Source organism: Astyanax mexicanus, chromosome 1 (genome assembly GCF_023375975.1).
Source record: "Astyanax mexicanus isolate ESR-SI-001 chromosome 1, AstMex3_surface, whole genome shotgun sequence".
Classification (NCBI taxonomy): domain Eukaryota; kingdom Metazoa; phylum Chordata; class Actinopteri; order Characiformes; family Acestrorhamphidae; genus Astyanax; species Astyanax mexicanus.
This window is the reverse complement of record NC_064408.1, coordinates 77,108,254-77,127,527: the sequence shown is the minus strand read 5'-3', so window position 1 is coordinate 77,127,527 and position 19,274 is coordinate 77,108,254. Positions and strand designations below refer to the sequence as shown.

Genomic DNA, 19,274 nt, shown 5'->3' with positions numbered 1-19,274 from the left:
TAGTGAGATTTTGAAGGACTTTTTAATCTTGGGCCAGAACAAATACACATGATCTGAAGAGAACTAGTCTTCTACTTTAAGGAAAACCTGGAATTAGCCTGGCCCGAGCTGATTTTATACTTTAAAATTAACTGGCAACATGGCCTACCGATCCATAATGTACAAAAAAATTGAATATAAAGCTGATGTTCTAGTGTGATTTTGAAGGACTTTTTAATCTTGGGCCAGAACAAATACACATGATCTGAAGAGTACTAGTCTTCTACTTTAAGAAAAACCTGGAATTAGCCTGGCCCAAGCTGATTTTATACTTTAAAATTAACTGGCAACATGGCATACCGATCCATAAGGCAGAAAAAAGTTTAATTTAAAGCTGATGTTCTAGTGTGATTTTGAAGGACTTTTTAATCTTGGGCCAGAACAAATACACATGATCTGAAGAGAACTAGTCTTCTACTTTAAGGAAAACCTGGAATTAGCCTGGCCCGAGCTGATTTTATCCTTTAAAATTAACTGGCAACATGGCCTACCGATCCATAATGCACAAAAAAATTGAATACAAAGCTGATGTTCTAGTGTGATTTTGAAGGACTTTTTCATATTGGGCCAGACCAAATACACATGATCTAAAGAGTACCAGTCTTCTACTTTAAGGAAAACCTGGAAGTAGCCTGGCCCAAGCTGATTTTATACTTTAAAATTAACTGGCAACATGGCATACCGATCCATAATGCACAAAAAAATTGAATATAAAGCTGATGTTCTAGTGTGATTTTGAAGGAGTTTTTCATCTTGGGCCAGAACAAATACACATGATCTGAAGAGAACTAGTCTTCTACTTTAAGGAAAACCTGGAATTAGCCTGGCCCGAGCTGATTTTATCCTTTAAAATTAACTGGCAACATGGCCTACCGATCCATAATGCACAAAAAAATTGAATACAAAGCTGATGTTCTAGTGTGATTTTGAAGGACTTTTTCATATTGGGCCAGACCAAATACACATGATCTAAAGAGTACCAGTCTTCTACTTTAAGGAAAACCTGGAAGTAGCCTGGCCCAAGCTGATTTTATACTTTAAAATTAACTGGCAACATGGCATACCGATCCATAATGCACAAAAAAATTGAATATAAAGCTGATGTTCTAGTGTGATTTTGAAGGAGTTTTTCATCTTGGGCCAGAACAAATACACATGATCTAAAGAGAACTAGTCTTCTACTTTAAGGAAAACCTGGAATTAGCCTGGCCCGAGCTGATTTTATCCTTTAAAATTAACTGGCAACATGGCCTACCGATCCATAATGCACAAAAAAATTGAATACAAAGCTGATGTTCTAGTGTGATTTTGAAGGACTTTTTCATATTGGGCCAGACCAAATACACATGATCTAAAGAGTACCAGTCTTCTACTTTAAGGAAAACCTGGAAGTAGCCTGGCCCAAGCTGATTTTATACTTTAAAATTAACTGGCAACATGGCATACCGATCCATAATACACAAAAAAATGAATATAAAGCTGATGTTCTAGTGTGATTTTGAAGGACTTTTTAATCTTGGGCCAGAACAAATACACATGATCTGAAGAGAACTAGTCTTCTACTTTAAGGAAAACCTGGAATTAGCCTGGCCCAAGCTGATTTTATACTTTAAAATTAACTGGCAACATAGCATACCGATCCATAATGCACAATTGTTTTATGTAAAGCTGATGTTCCAGTGTGATTTTGAAGGACTTTTTCATATTGGGCCAGACCAAATACACATGATCTAAAGATTACCAGTCTTCTACTTTAAGAAAAACCTGGAATTAGCCTGGCCCAAGCTGATTTTATACTTTAAAATTAACTGGCAACATGGCATACCGATCCATAAGGCACAAAAAAGTTTAATTTAAAGCTAATGTTCTAGTGTGATTTTGAAGGACTTTTTAATCTTGGGCCAGACCAAATACACATGATCTGAAGAGTACGAGTCTTCTACTTTAAGAAAAACCTGGAATTAGCCTGGCCCAAGCTGATTTTATACTTTAAAATTAACTGGCAACATGGCATACCGATCCATAAGGCAGAAAAAAGTTTAATTTAAAGCTGATGTTCTAGTGAGATTTTGAAGGACTTTTTAATCTTGGGCCAGAACAAATACACATGATCTGAAGAGAACTAGTCTTCTACTTTAAGGAAAACCTGGAATTAGCCTGGCCCGAGCTGATTTTATACTTTAAAATTAACTGGCAACATGGCCTACCGATCCATAATGTACAAAAAAATTGAATATAAAGCTGATGTTCTAGTGTGATTTTGAAGGACTTTTTAATCTTGGGCCAGAACAAATACACATGATCTGAAGAGTACTAGTCTTCTACTTTAAGAAAAACCTGGAATTAGCCTGGCCCAAGCTGATTTTATACTTTAAAATTAACTGGCAACATGGCATACCGATCCATAAGGCAGAAAAAAGTTTAATTTAAAGCTGATGTTCTAGTGTGATTTTGAAGGACTTTTTAATCTTGGGCCAGAACAAATACACATGATCTGAAGAGAACTAGTCTTCTACTTTAAGGAAAACCTGGAATTAGCCTGGCCCGAGCTGATTTTATCCTTTAAAATTAACTGGCAACATGGCCTACCGATCCATAATGCACAAAAAAATTGAATATAAAGCTGATGTTCTAGTGTGATTTTGAAGGAGTTTTTCATCTTGGGCCAGACCAAATACACATGATCTAAAGAGTACCAGTCTTCTACTTTAAGGAAAACCTGGAAGTAGCCTGGCCCAAGCTGATTTTATACTTTAAAATTAACTGGCAACATGGCCTACCGATCCATAATGCACAAAAAAATTGAATATAAAGCTGATGTTCTAGTGTGATTTTGAAGGAGTTTTTCATCTTGGGCCAGAACAAATACACATGATCTGAAGAGAACTAGTCTTCTACTTTAAGGAAAACCTGGAATTAGCCTGGCCCGAGCTGATTTTATCCTTTAAAATTAACTGGCAACATGGCCTACCGATCCATAATGCACAAAAAAATTGAATACAAAGCTGATGTTCTAGTGTGATTTTGAAGGACTTTTTCATCTTGGGCCAGACCAAATACACATGATCTAAAGAGTACTAGTCTTCTACTTTAAGGAAAACCTGGAATTAGCCTGGCCCAAGCTGATTTTATACTTTAAAATGAATTGGCAACATGGTATAACGAGCCATTTTGCACAAAAAAGCCACTGTTCCAGTACAATTTTGAAGAATTTTTTAATCTTGGGCCAGAAAAAATACACATGATCTGAAGAGTACTAGTCTTCTACTTTAAGAAAAACCTGGAATTAGCCTGGCCAGAGCTGATTTTATACTGCACAATTAATTGGCAACATGGCAGCACAAAAAATATTATTTAAAGCTGATATTCCAGTATGATTTTGGACTTTTTTTTTTTTCCAGACCAAATACTCATGATAAAATCAGCTCGGGCCAGGCTAATTCCTGGTTTTCCTTTAAGAAGAAGACTAGTACTCTTCAGATCATGTGTATTTGGTCTGGCTCAATTTTAAAAAGTCCTTCAAAATCACACTAGAACATCAGCTTTAAATTAAACTTTTTTGTGCCTTATGGATCGGTATGCCATGTTGCCAGTTAATTTTAAAGTATAAAATCAGCTCGGGCCAGGCTAATTCCAGGTTTTTCTTAAAGAAGAAGACTAGTACTCTTCAGATCATGTGTATTTGCTCTGGCCCAAGATTAAAAAGTCCTTCAAAAATCACACTAGAACATCAGCTTTACATAAAAAAAACTGCATTATGGATCGGTATGCTTTGTTGCCAGTTCATTTTAAAGTATAAAATCAGCTCGGGCCAGGCTAATTCCAGGTTTTCCTTAAAGTAGAAGACTAGTACCCTTCAGATCATGTGTATTTTGTCTGGCCCAAGATGAAAAAGTCTTTCAAAATCACACTAGAACATCAGCTTTACATAAAAAAACTGTGCATTATGGATCGGTATGCTATGTTGCCAGTTCATTTTAAAGTATAAAATCTGCTCGAGCCAGGCTAATTCCAGGTTTTCCTTAAAGTAGAAGACTAGTACTCTTCATATCATGTGTATTTGGTCTGGCCCAAGATTAAAAAGTCCTTCAAAATCACACTAGAACATCAGCCTTAAATTAAACTTTTTTCTGCCTTATGGATCGGTAAGCCATGTTGCCAGTTAATTTTAAAGTATAAACTCAGCTCGGGCCAGGCTAATTCCATGTTTTCCTTAAAGTAGAAGACTAGTACTCTTCAGATCTTGTGTATTTGTTCTGGCCCAAGATGAAAAAGTTCTTCAAAATTGTACTGGAACAGTGCCTTTTTTGTGCAAAATGGCTCGTTATACCATGTTGCCAGTTCATTTTAAAGTATAAAATCTGCTCGGGCCAGGCTAATTCCAGGTTTTCCTTAAAGTAGAAGACTAGTACTCTTTAGATCATGTGTATTTGGCCTGGCCCAATATGAAATATTCTTTCAAAATCACACTGGAACATCAGCTTTACATAAAAAAATTGTGCATTATGGATCGGTATGCTATGTTGCCAGTTCATTTTAAAGTATAAAATCAGCTCGGTCCAGGCTAATTCCAGGTTTTCCTTAAAGTAGAAGACTAGTACTCTTCAGATCTTGTGTATTTGTTCTGGCTCAAGATGAAAAAGTCCTTCAAAATCACACTGGAACATCAGCTTTACATAAAAAAAATTGTGCTTTATGGATTGGTATGCTATGTTGCCAGTTCATTTTAAAGTATAAAATCAGCTTGGGCCAGGCTAATTCCAGGTTTTCCTTTAAGAAGAAGACTAGTACTCTTCAGATCATGTGTATTTGTTCTGGCCCAAGATTAAAAAGTCCTTCAAAATCACACTAGAACATCAGCTTTATATTCAATTTTTTTGTGCATTATGGATCGGTATTCCATGTTGCCAGTTCATTTTAAAGTATAAAATCAGCTCGGGCCAGGCTAATTCCAGGTTTTCCTCAAAGTGGGAGAGTAGTTCTCTTCATCTGATGTGTATTTGTTCTGGCCCAAGATGAAAAAGTTCTTCAAAATTGTACTGGAACAGTGCCTTTTTTGTGCAAAATGGCTCGTTATACCATGTTGCCAGTTAATTTTAAAGTATAAAATCAGCTCGGGCCAGGCTAATTCCAGGTTTTCCTTAAAGTAGAAGACTAGTACTCTTTAGATCATGTGTATTTGGTCTGGCCCAAGATTAAAAAGTCTTTCAAAATCACACTAGAACATCAGCTTTATATTCAATTTTTTTGTGCTTTATGGATCGGTATTCCATGTTGCCAGTTAATTTTAAAGTATAAAATCAGCTCGGGCCAGGCTAATTCCAGGTTTTCCTTAAAGTAGAAGACTAGTACTCTTCAGATGATGTGTATTTGTTCTGGCCCAAGATGAAAAAGTCTTTCAAAATCACACTTGAACATCTGCCTTATATTTTTTTAGAGCAATGGCTTTTAAAATATAATTTTATTAAATATATATTTTTATTATTTATTATAATATATAATTATAAATTCAGTAATTAAATATTTTACAATATACAATTGGCTCCGGACAGGATAATGCCAGGTTTTCTTGAAAGTAGGAGGCTAAATCTCTATTTCAGATATTTTTGACTCAGGAAATGAATGAATTACACTAGAACAGCAAATTCATGTTGTAACTAAAACTGGAGAAAATAAGTGATGGAAGGTCGTGTATATAAAATTACATTTAATAAGATATTGTATATTTACATTGTTAATAAACAGATGTACTGCTTTTCTTCATTCTATCTCCTTCAGTGTTGATCTGTGAGGTGTTTAATATAAACAGCGGGTGTTTGTGAACGCTCCCTTTAGTTCACGGTGGTTCAGTGAAGCGGCAGCTGCGAATATCAAACCAACTTCAGCCGGGGAATACGAGGCTGCGAATATCGAGCCAAACGAATCTGGAGCTGCGAATATCAAACCAACTTCAGCCTCGTGTTCCCTCTGGAGTACAGGAAGAACAGATTTGTAACATTTAACCAGCATAAAAGCTACATTCGTATTACTGTACTAATTAACAATATATATTTTTATTATATATTTTTCATTTAAAAGACAGAACGATAATGTTTATAAATTTTTTAATCTTTACTGGTAAAAAAAAAACATGAGTATAAAAAAGTCTTACATTATAAGTAACTCTGTTGTACCTCAATATACAGTAACGTTACAGCCCCAGCTAAAAGCGTTGTTCTCTTTTAAGTACAGATCTCTACTTTTTTTCATAGTGTGTACTACAACAAAAATGAATGTTAAAGTATTATATAGTATAACAGTTTTCACTTAACATTTATTTTGTTGCAGTATTTCCTTTTGGGGAAAAATAAGGATCCTCCACTAAGTCATAATTATTAGATACTAAGTCATAATTATGAGGTACAAAGTCATAATGATGAGATACTACAGTGGCTAAAAAGACAATGACCAGATAAATGGTGATATTATTATTGTATTATTATTGATATATCGTCAGTAGGAGCTGTAGAGGTGGACTGAAGTCAGCAACAGTGCCCTCACTCACTCACTGACTCTCTCAGTCAGTCAGTCAGCCTGAGGAGAAGGAGGAGGAGGAGAGTGGAAGAAGCGAATCAGCAGGAGCAGCAGCGGGGGGATCTGGCTAAGCTAAGCCCGGCGATGTAGCTCTCAGCTGGGATGGCAAGCCGTCAGTTTTCCGCATAGTTTAGAGTGTGTAGTGGGGTCGAAACATACCGCAGAAAAATATGACGCTCGTTTGTTTAGTGAAACCGGCAGCGTTTGTGGATTTGGAGGCGACCCGTGCGGAGGAAAGTTTGTGTTTTCGGCAGCGCTGGTAGCTAAAACACGAAGCCGACGGATTCCTGGATGATCGGGTTAGCGGTGGATAATATGACTACCAGCCTAACGGTGGAGGAGGCTGCTGTAAAAAGTAGCTAGCTGGCTAACGTTAGCTGTAGCAACATGGACGTGTCCGTACTCACAAGACGGTGAGAGTTTTTGGCTGAACTAGTTAGCTTGAACGCCAGCTAGCAGACCGAGCGGGCTGACAAAACTCGGTCAGAAGTGAGTAGAGATTAAAGCAGAAGTCTATTAAAAACCTGGACGGATATTGTTTTTATTCTGATCGACGAGGGACCGTAAAAACTCGACAGAGGTAAGTGGTTAACTTGGCTACTAAACTAACACTGGGATTTGGCTTTTTACGTGCTGGCTAGCTTAGCTAGTTAGCCAGCTAGCTAACCGCCGAGCTAACTAAGTAACTAGTTAGCTAGCTCATCGACGTGTTTAGTGTTGGTAGAAAGTTAGATTAACTAACGCACAAGTTAACTCGTTACCTAATGTCTTGTTTGGCGAAATCATGATTTCACACTAGAGCTGAATCCCAATGTTTATCCATTGGTTGCTAGGCTAACTTTGCTAGTTAGCTAGGTTAGCTAGCATCTTTGGTTTAGCTGCCGTTCTGTAGTTAGCTATCATTAGCAGTAACAGTAGTTAATATAAGAAGAGCTTAGTATAACTGGTGTTCTGTCAACACTACAAACAAACCTGCACTAAAACACAGTCAGCTCTGCTTAGCGGAACACACAGAAATGCGTTAACCGCAGATTTGTGGTTTCCCCGTAACTTTTTTCACGCAGGAGGTGTTCACTAAAAGCTAAATCCGCACAGCTAGAGCTAGGGTCAGTCCAGGCTTAGATATGTCAACACAAGCGTATTACTAAACATATATAAACACTGAAAAGCGGTTGGTAAGCCGTTTTAACGTAAAACACAAGTGATACAAGTTCTGAATCAGATTCACTGGTACGTAGTTTAATTTGTGCTATTAGTAACTCTAATTTCAGGCATTTTTGCAAGCTGTTAAAGCCTAACATGACACCAGCGAACTCGTCTCAAATCAGTTTTTACAAGTAACTTAACAAGTTAAAAACTGATGTTTTTTGTCTCTTATGCAGTTTTAACTACTAGAAACTTTTGTTTCAGATCAGTTTTGACAGTTTTACTAGTAACACAAGACACAAAGATCTGTAAAACAATTCTGACTAATCACGTTATCAGGCTGACATATCCTTAATGTAATCTAGTCATATTTTCTTATCAAGTTACACGTAATTTAAATTTTTTATCTATATTTAACATACTGTTAGTAAATAAAAACTCCAGTTACAGATACATGCAATGATAATGACAGTTTTCTAGTACAAATTGTGTTTTCAAATATGTATCTTGTAATAGGGGTGGGCCATTTCGAATCATACTCAATAATATCGCCCACATTTATGAATACCGTGAACAATATTATACCCTGAAACATCGTGCCATATTACCCACCCCTAATTATCACATCAAGGTACTACTTTTTGCTGTTTTTAACAAAAGAAAATTTCACACTGTTCTCATTTTTCATTATATATGTACTAGAGACAACATTACATCTGTTCAGTATCATTTATTTTACTTTAATCCTGGATATATGGAGAAATCCGGAGTGCATTATTAGTATAATTTTTTTTTCTTTTGTTATAATAGTGTATTCTTGCTTTTTTTTAATTCAGTGTTTTTTCATATCGCCAAGAGTATCGTATTGCAGAAATACCATGAATATCAATATATTATTTTAGGACCATATTGCCCACCCCTATCTTGTAATCATGAGAAGTAAAAAGTCAGCAAATTCATAAACGTGTTCTGACTAGTACAAAAGCTAATTTAATATAACTCTAATTTAGTACTTACAAAAAATGTCCAGGTAATTTTTATACTTTTGACTAGTGATAACACTGTTATTGCTGTCTAATACTCCACTCCAATAGTCCACTATTAAAGGGTCCTCTAGTAAAGAGTAATTAGTTATAGACGCTGGACAAATGTAGAGATTAATGTAATTTAATATAATCTTGACATGGCTGATCAAAATTCCATTAAGGATTTCTCATTGTGGTGATTAGTCACACTGGGCTTATAGATATATAGATCTGATATTACAACTAAACATTTCTGAAATGAGAGGTTGTTCTAGTAAATTAAACTTGTTTAGCTGGTGTCCTTTAAGGCTAAAAGGGCTTGTCATGTATTATTGAGCATGTGAAGGTAGAAAGGCTGGATTAATGACTAACAGTGTCATGCTGAATGTTGTGTGTCCATTTTCTAGATAAGAAAATTAGCTAGATAAAAAAACTTCCCACCTATGATTAAGCATGTAGCTGACTAATATAACATTATGTATTCTGTATTTCATGTATTGTGGGGCTTTTATTGTAGAAATAAAACCATATTTAAAGATTAAGGAATATACTCAAGGGTGAGGAATTGTTTTGCTATATAAGACTTTTCTATGTTACTAGTGAGGAGTGAGGAGAAGTTATGTTCATGAAGCATTATTGTAGCTAGGGATGAACATGTTCTTTTAATACTGCTGTTCTCAACAAAATGGTCAGGGTTGGGGTTTCCAAAAGGTTCTTAGTCATATAATGATTCTAGATGGTCGAGCGAGCTTCACACTGAGCACTCACTCTCCATGTAGATGTTTTTAATGCTAAGATGCTTTTGGGAAACTTGGCTCAGAAAAGACTGTCGTGAGGTAATTTGATCACTATAGTGATAAATACAATCATATTGCCCAGCCCTAAATTCTGAATGGATTGGTTGTATCCTTTATTTTTCACATAAATTAAGTGATCAGCCATAACATTACACATTGCCAACGCCTGGCAAAGAGTTTCCTTGAAATTCTTTGCCAGACTTTTACTGCAACTGCCTTCAGCTGCTGCTTTTTGGGAAGCTTTCTCCTTTCAGTTTTGTCTTCAGTAAGCAAAAAATATGCTCAACTGGCATTAAGTCAGGTGACCTGTCCTAGTAAAATCATAATTTCATTGCCTAACAAACCCTTGGGCTGCTTTTGCTGTGTGTTTTAAGTCACTATCCATTTGTAATCTGACGCACCAGTTGATCAGTTTTTCAGAAAGTTACTGATCTGAGAAGTGACCTAGTTCAACTGTCAGCAATACATACCGATGCCACATTACTGCCTCCACCATGTTTGACAGATGTTGTGGTATAATTCTGATCACTAAATGTCCCTTTCCATTTCCATACTCAAGTTAATCTTGAGTTTTATTGTTTCCAAAGAATCCCAATCCAGAACTGAGTTTAATCAATTACACTAGTCTAAGGCGTACAAACCTGACAAATGCTTTTATTGGATGGATCTATATATAACCTTTTAAGAAATGGGTCATTAAAACAACAAAATGGATTTTAATATTATGATTGGTCAAAAATACCTAGTCAGAGATGTCTATAATATGTATTTTACATTGGATATGTTGGTTTATTGTAGGTTTGGATTGTAGGTTACTGGCTGTTTTACGTGTTTAACAACAAAAAGACAGACTTTGAGTGATGAGTGAAGATAGATAAATCAGCAGAGATTGAGAAACATGTTTACTGACTCCAAGAACATTGTAGTTTTTCATGATGCAGCCAAAGAAACATATTTTGATATAAATAGTATCTGAATAATTATAAATATGTTAATAATATAGTTATTTTAACAAAATACAAATAAAGCTGCAACCTGACAAAATGAGCCATTTATTATATTTATATACACACTGCTGGTCACAGTCTAATGGTTAACCATGCTGTATGTTTAGATGGTTACCTCAACCATGTTACATCTATTCCTGAATCCAGTGCTTCCAGACTGTTTAGGCGTGACCTCACCTTTGTTGACATTTGGGTTCTAACAGTAATTTGAGCAGAATGTGCAGCCAGCAAAGCTTGCGCCTCTTCAGATGTGTCTAGGATTACTGTCCTGTTATAGCCATTCTGTCTTTATTTTTAGCTTGTATACAGACAGTGTGATTAAGTCCTGTTAACATCTTTATTTTGAAAATATAGGAGTAATTGCATCAATCAGTATCATTTAAAGTCAAGATTTATGTCATATGTATACGTATAGCATAATAATGTCACTACACATTTATAAAGAGCAATATTGAATTAATTAGGGAGGTTTTGACATTAAACTTTTAAATATTTGAGTTTGGAATCCTCCCACATTACTAAAACATTAATAAAATAAAACCATTGTTGTGGTTTTATCAACATATTTGCTCATTCCGCTTAATGGACTCACTTCATCAAGGAAATGCAGTGTTCAGTACAAGGCTAGCAAAAATGATTGAGGTCATGTCCACATATATTTTATGATAATTAAATGATGCCCATACAGCTAGTTTTCTCTACACATATTTTTGCACATTGCAGCTAAAAAAAATACTTCAGCTTTATCAGTCTGATAGACTTGTCCAGAAAGCATCAGGCTTGTTTAGATGTTCTTTTGATGTTGTTATATTTTTTTGTGACCTGTATCATTACTTGACCAATGCAATGTAAACATTGACATGCAAGTAGTGTTGCTAGAAAAATAGTGTTGGACATTTTTTGGGGGAAAATCTTTCTTAATTTTTTTGTATGTAACATTCTGCACAAAAGCATATTTTAATAAAATTGAGAAACACATTTACTGACTGCAAGAACATGTATTGAAGTTTGTTCGTATATAAATAGTATCCGAATAATTATAAATATGCTAATAATATAGTTATTTAAAGAAAATACAAATAAAGCAGCAACCTGACCAAATGAGCCATTTATTATATTTATGTAATAAATAGTTAAAATAAAATTTAAACTATAAAATAAAAAGTTAAAATAAAATTCAGGTGCTGCATTTTGTTGTAAGGCTGCTGGAGAAGTTTTCTTCTTTTGTCATAGTCTTTTAATTATTAAAACTTTCTGTGCTAGGCAGCTGCTTAGAAGAAGCCATGACTGCTATTGTGGGGTCATGGTTTGAAGAGTCAGAGAATGTGTACGGCTTAGAAATTGGTTACTGGGCCTTTGGTGCTCATTGTTCACTTCGCTTATCAGTGGTTTTATTGTTGTGGTTGATGGGTGTATTTTACACAATCTGTAGGATCGGTTCTCTGGACAGCACCTGGGCTCATAAACAGATTCACATTTGGCGTGGGCTACAATTGCAGGGGTGTTCAGTAGTGTCTGAAATGACCTTAGCCAACAGTGCAGTATGTAAACATACTTTTCAGTATGGGCTGAAATGAATGTAGATAAATTTTGTAATGCCTCATTGTGCATTGCTTTTGTATTATTCATGCTTTGTGTCTCAAGAACAGTATTTGTATTTGTGTTATTAAGCACCAGCTGAGAGTCTGTGAATTCCAGTAGTGGGGTTTGTAAGATCTGGTGTGTAATGTTAAGTCTTGACTCTCTTCTCTTAATGAGAATGTTGGCACATACTACCAACAGGCAAGGTTCTCCATCCCAGCTGAAGCTCCGTAGTTCCAAATGGAGGTTGAACAAGGAACTTGGTTCTGTAATAAAGGACCTTTGCGCAGAGTTGATATAATTCTTAACTCATACATATGATCTGGTTGACTCTCAGTATTGGCTAAATTTAGAGATAGACTGATCTGTGTTTTGGGGGCCGATTTCAATTTCTGATCGTCTTCACTATGGAGCTTAGGATGGAAACAACTAAAAATCACTGCTTTTTCAACACTAAAAACAGTCTGAACATGAGTTCTTTATCTTTCTGACTCCTGCTGCTGTTACTGCTTCTCTTCTGCAGCGCTTGGTGGTGTGTGGTTTAGCTGTGTTAGCTAGCTCTGTTACTCACTGATTCTTTATTCTCTTTTACCACGAGGCACAGAGGAGCATTCATTTTAGCTAGTATGGCTGCTTACGAGAGCCTCGCTAAGGCCTGTACTAATGCAGGGTTCCTTGAGCGAGTATTGGCAGGTGTGACCCAGCTCCAGAGTTCCATCTAGCGGCTGGACAAGAAACTGCAGCTTCCTGTGACCACACAGCCCCAACAGTACTCTGCACGCTGCTAGCTCCCGAATCAGATCGGCTAAATCAGAGAAATATTGGCAGATACTGATACATAGCTGATAGATATTCACAGTTCTGTCTAAATCAGTGATATATATTGTCCCATATTTGACTGCTTGGAAATTGTCTGGTAACGATTTTTCCATCAGGACAGTGAAACAAAGACTTTATGTGAGGACTGTTGTTTACAGTTGCTAATGGATTTTTATTTGCATTAACGTAGCCAGACTGTGCTGGGCCTAAAAGCTTAATGAATCATTAATTCAACATACTTCACATTGTGAACCTCAAGTTCTTCTGTTCTGTGCTAAACAGTAATTGTCCTAATGAATGCACTTGAGTTTATACATTTAGTTTATGAGCATATTTTAATCATGTCGTAGGTTGTATTTTATTGGTATTTATTACAAATGCACCAGCATATGCCTGCATAGGTCTGTTGGCTATCATAGCTTGATTTAAAAATGTAATTATTATGTAGGGAAAGAATATGCAGTCAGGATCCTGTATAAGATTCCCTAATGCAGAAGCTGCACTGAAAAGTGGCAGTATAAATGTGCTATATCTTGATTGGATGACTGTCTGTTCACTATGATCAAATCTCTGTGATGAGGAGAGCTGTAAATGAGGCCTATTTCCATATGATGAAATGTTTATATGATAACCTGACAGTCTGCCTGTTTTTTTTAGACTCAGTCAGAAGTACCCTGCTTAATGTAGGTATAGACATTAAGGTCCATATGTTTTTCCCTCTGTACTTGAAGTTTTTTTTTTCCCCCCATTCTAAAAATAAACTTGCCTGACCTCTGCCTGCCATCACCAGAGAGACTATGGGAAAAATTGATAGGGGAAAGAAAATGGGGGCACATTTTCTTTTTCCTTCCAGCCCTGTGTTGTCCTTGGCAGTAGCATTTTGTGACCCTCAAATGTACAAATGTGCTTTAGTCACAGTATTCCTTTTACATTTGCTTTTTCTCACTGGGCATGTAGCCTGTGTGTCCCTGGTTGGTCTTTTATTATGTTTTTGGGTCATTTATAAAAATGCGTGACATTGGACTTGAAATTATTTATAATGCTAAATAATTACTATTTCTGGTCTCTTACTGTGCTTTTATTGTTACAAGGCCAGATATGCGCTTCCTTAGTTTCTCAAAGGAATATCAGCCGTTTTTTAGAACAATCTGTACTTTACTGATCAGGGCATTCAGTGCATACATTTAACAAAACATTTCCTAATGTAGTCGATTGACCTGTAAGTTGGCTTAATAATTTTAGTACAGTTGGGATTCTGCACGTTTTTTTTGGAACAGTAGGTTGGCAAGTTTGTGCAGTTACAGCAGATCTACATGGAAATAAAATCTGTAATTATTTGTGAGGGCAAAGGGAAGTGGTCGTGGGTTGTACTGGCAATCTGCTATTACAAGATTAGGCTATTATGGAGTAGGATGTGTCATTGGTTTTTCCCTTCCAGAGAGAATTGTGGTGTTCAAAGTACTATTTAGTCTTGCAGTCAGCTCATTCATTTTAGAGACATCCTTCCTCAAAGTTTTAAATAATCAACACTAGAGGACTATTCTCCTGTTCCCACATCTCTGTTTCTGTTCTAGGGCAGAGTGTCTAGGAAGTGGCTTTCTGCAAAAGTCTGACGTTTTGACTGACTTGCCTGCTCACTGTGTTGACAGGAAGCACTCGGCAACCCATTTAAGGTTTTTGATAATGCATTAGGAGTCTGTCCCACACGAGGCTTCAACGAGACACCAAGTGCCTCCTAGATGCTTGTGGAGTGCGATCACTGTCAGAACAGTTTAGATTCAAAGATGAGAAAGGTGTAACAGTGCAAACTTCCCTCAGCTATTTTATGAAATCTTGCTTTAGCTCTTTTCCCCCTCATCACTACTCATTCGAAACAGTCTGCTTGGAAAGTACAGGGAAACCACAATTTGGTATGCATGAGGGTCAGAGTTTCGTTATTCACATCAGTTTTGAGAAAAGAGCTGCTTTTATTGTTTCCCTGTCCTTGGAGCTGATTTTGTTTCTTGTTTCTTTTCCTTTACTCCATCGGTGAAAACAGATGTTGGATGGTTTTCACTTTTAAGTCATTCTCTCTTATGCTTTAAAATTAAACAGCTAAAGAAATATAGTTCTTCCCTTAAGTTTTTTTTTTCTCTTTTTCTTTTACCTTTTAAATCATTTAGCCTAGGGCTGGACAATATATATTTTCTGTGTTTTTATTAATGTTCACATTGATACCCAGATTCTAACGTGACATAAATTAGGGAAAAAGTTGGACATATTGTACAGCCATTCTTTAACCATTTTAACACATGCTATTGCTTTGCATAAGGTGTATTGTTTAATTTCTGGTCCTCATTTAGGTGTAATCATGACAAAGGTCATTCGGGTAGACCTTGACGTTAGCCTTGTGGTATAGGCCAAAGACAATATAACCAACTATAGGCAAGGCAAGGCAAGTTTATTTATATAGCACCTTTCATACACAATGGTCATTCAAAGTGCTTTACAAATTAGAAAATGTAACAAACATGATTAAAACAAAGATTAAAAACATGTAAAAGAATAATTGTAATTTAAGAAAATAGTTTAAGAACAATGTTAAAAGAAAATAAAAAAAAGTAAAAGTAAATACAAGACATTATAATTAAAATAATATTCAAGTAATGAAAAAGTTAAGAACAAAAATCAATATAACAACGTGCACAGCAGAGAAAGTTACACAGAAAAAGCGCAGCTAAACAGATGTGTCTTCAGCATTTTCTTAAAAGAGGTTACAGTTTGAGCGCATCTCACAGCCAACTATAGTGGCTCTCTTGGGGATTTTTATACCCTGCAATGCCCAATACAGCCAATGTGGAGATCTACACAAGCACAGTATCCAGAGCATGATGGAAATCATGTTTTTTGTGCATTTGTTGAGCCAAATGCTACAAGTGAACAATGTGTGTGTTTTTTTTTTTTTTATTTAAATATTTTTTTAATACTATGTATATCCCCGATCTGACCATGTGATCTGAAATCGGGGACGCTCACGTAATTTTCAAAGGATCGCAATCAGATGGAAAACCTCACAGATGAATAAGAAATGTAACGTTATGCTGTAAATACGTACATGTTGTACACACTACAAACTTACAGAAAGTGGAAAGTGAACGCATAGAAATATACAGTAGGCTAACGCTAGTCATTTAATGAAGGCTCTAACATGCATATTCAGTATCGGCGAGTAGAGATGAGGCTTCTATGAGTGGCTTATCATTCAGGCACCATGAGCAGGAAGGATAAATAGTTGGATTACACACTCACTGTCATGTGTCTTGTGTATTTCTATTTTTGTTTTAATCCAAATCATTTTAGTACATTTCTAGTGAACAATATCCTCTTCCTTCAGAAAGTACAAATAATCGCTAAAATCGCTGCATCTCTCAGTTCCCGGCCAACGATACCCACTTGCTCCCAACAGCAAACTGCTGGCTGGTTGCCCACTGTGACCACAGTGCTGCAAATTTAATCCCCCTAGCCAGTTACTTAGTGGATCATGTAGGACCTGTAGCCAAACCTGCCTTGTGCAAACCTTCAACAACAGAATGAATGATTGACAGGTAGATATCCTTGTGACTGTATTTTATTGTATTTTACGCTCATTCTAGACTGATGTAATATTTGTATCATGTTTTAAATAACTTTTCATTGTAATATTGATGGAAGCTGCATTAAATGATTCTTAAAACATTTAATAGTCACATGTATGATTAGGACTGAATCTCGTATGGCTTTCTACTCTTTGTAGTGCACAATACGATACATGGAACTGTGTCTTGTGCCACCTCAATAGTAAGCTAATTTGAAATAATGCTTTCTGTGTCTAAATATAAGTAGCTTTATACCTAATTTAATTTCTTATTTAAGTGTTACAGCATGTATTTCTTTACCTAGTGCATTATTGAAAGAGAAGGGAGGTATCGGAAATGTCCAGATGATGTCTTACCACTGAAGAATGGAGAAAGGATTATGAAAGATGCAGAGAAACAGAAGGACTACAGTCTATATATGACATTAAACTGCTTCTACATGATCAGTAGAGCTGAATTGACAAATTGACAATGCGTGTAAAAATAAGGATGTGATCATTAGGGGTGGGCAATATTATATCGTATACAATATATCGTGACAGAAAAATATCATAATATTAAAAATCCATATCGTGATAATAGGGCTGTTCTGTCTTAAAAGTAGTCTATTATTTACTGTGAAGCTTTAGGTGTATTTATTTTATAATTGTTTTAGATTGCAGTTTATATGAATGCACTAAATATTCTGCAATATTATTTGCTGCATTATATTATTTTATGCTGTATGCACTTTATGATTATCCTGTTATACTATTATACTATATTCCTGAAATGAATGAATTATTTTAGTTTTCCTATATCACCAAGTATATCGTTATCGCAAAAATACCCTGAAATATCGTGATATTATTTTAGAGCCGTATCGCCCACCCCTAGTGGTCATAATATTGTAACTCAACTCTAAACAAAAGTTAAGTGTTAAATGCAAAGTGAACAATTGTCATTGTTTGATGCTTTGTGAATCAAGAGAATTAAATAGTTACTCTTTCATCACAGTGATCTGGAGGACATGTCTTTACAGATGCTGTGAAGATGAAACATTATGGACAGGATTCGGGCCAATCTGGCAGCTAAAGCTCTTTGAGTTGAGAGGGATTCCTGCCAACTCTCCTTGAGCTGTGACAACCACACTCAGCATTTCGTTCTCTGCCTGTCTCGTAAGACTGTAGCTCTTTTAACTTGCATCCTTTGAGACAGGGCAATGGATGCTTTAGAGACTAGTTTTAAACCGCGGCTTTTCATCCACGTTGCACATTGAGTTGTAGATTAAGATGTCTTATGCTTGTTCCTGATCCTTATTTAGAGGTAGAGTTTTAGTCATATGTGTTGTTTATATCATTTAAAAATCCCTGTTGTTGATGGATGAGTCATTATTTTGAGGAAAGATACATTTGGTTCTTTGGTCCAGATTGTGGTTTGAGGCACCATTGCACCTGATACTTTGGTTCAGATCTAACTGAAAAGTTCAGAGGTCTGAACTAAACAGTACTGAAGTGAAAGTAAAAATCTAATTTTAAGTGTCCTTGATTTTAAGCCGTACAGTATTATGCTTTTTGTTTATCTCAGGGTAGTTTTGATGCTTTTTTAATTGTAATATTGTAGTGTGCTGAGTCTAAGTTGGAGTTTTAATGGAGGAAATTAAGTGTAGCTCCATATTCTAACCTGCCTTGGAAAGAATAAACCTGCCATCAGCTGTGTGTGAGCGAGCAATAACAATAGCAATACAGCAGCAAACGCATACCAAACAAGTCCTAGCTGTAAGATGTGTTTGAAAACGGTTGCTTCGAAAAGAAGCACAACAAATTTATTTGAAGCTGGAGAAGCACGCGTGACATTAAAATCGCACTTTGTTTTTTTTGTTTTTTTTCTCTCAGCTTAATAACTCAAGAACGCCTTAACACATCAACATAAACCATAGCGCTAAATGGCTAGAAAGAAATCCTACCGTTTCTAAAAATTGCAGCAGCATCGCTCTTTGGTGAGAATCAATGTTTTGAATCACTGATTCAAATTTGCACCTTTTTTCTGAGAAGATTCACTCTGTGAGTCGACTCTAGACTCAACCCAACCCACCCACATAAAATCATAATAAGGGTAAACCTAGTTTTGAACTATGATTTGTAGTCGAGGGCAGAAAAACAATTAAAATTTTTTTTTTTTTTTTGTGAAAACAGTTCTACTGTGTATACAAGCAGGTCAAAACGCAAACTTTGGCAGATGTGAATGGACTTTTGCCATTTGTGAATCGATTCTGAATCCTTCACATTCTAACTGAGATGCATATTAACAATAATGTTACACAAAAATGCCAAATTTAGTATTTGTTCCGTTGGTCTTGTCAGTTTTTTTTTTTCTCTCATAGAAATCGTTACATTTTTTTCAAGACCACTGTTATTGAATATTAAATTTTTTACACTGTCAATGTTGGTTGAATTATATGTTGCATACTGCTGTAGATGCTCTGTTTCTTTGCTGGATGAATTTGTTGGATAGCATGTGAAATCTGAGCTGTGATATGCACAGTAATTAAGGACATGGGTGGATATTAATCACACTGTTCTGTCTTTGTTATTTTTTGTTGTTTTGTTGCAAAAATGTTAATGAACGTGTCAGAATATACTGACAAAAAGTCTTACGCCTGTAGTGGTGAGACCACTGAGTCTGTTCTTGTGC

At 35.9% G+C, this 19,274-nt stretch overlaps 1 protein-coding gene across 1 annotated transcript in view; it reads left to right on the top strand.

The window, feature by feature from the left end:
- Window positions 1-6,587: 6,587 nt before the first annotated feature.
- Window positions 6,588-19,274, top strand: part of btbd7 (BTB (POZ) domain containing 7) — a 55,427-nt gene continuing 42,740 nt past the window's right edge. The window contains exon 1 of the mRNA XM_007258200.4: window positions 6,588-7,192. The gene's annotated coding sequence lies outside the window, so the exon portion shown is untranslated. The remainder of the gene's footprint in view (window positions 7,193-19,274) is intronic.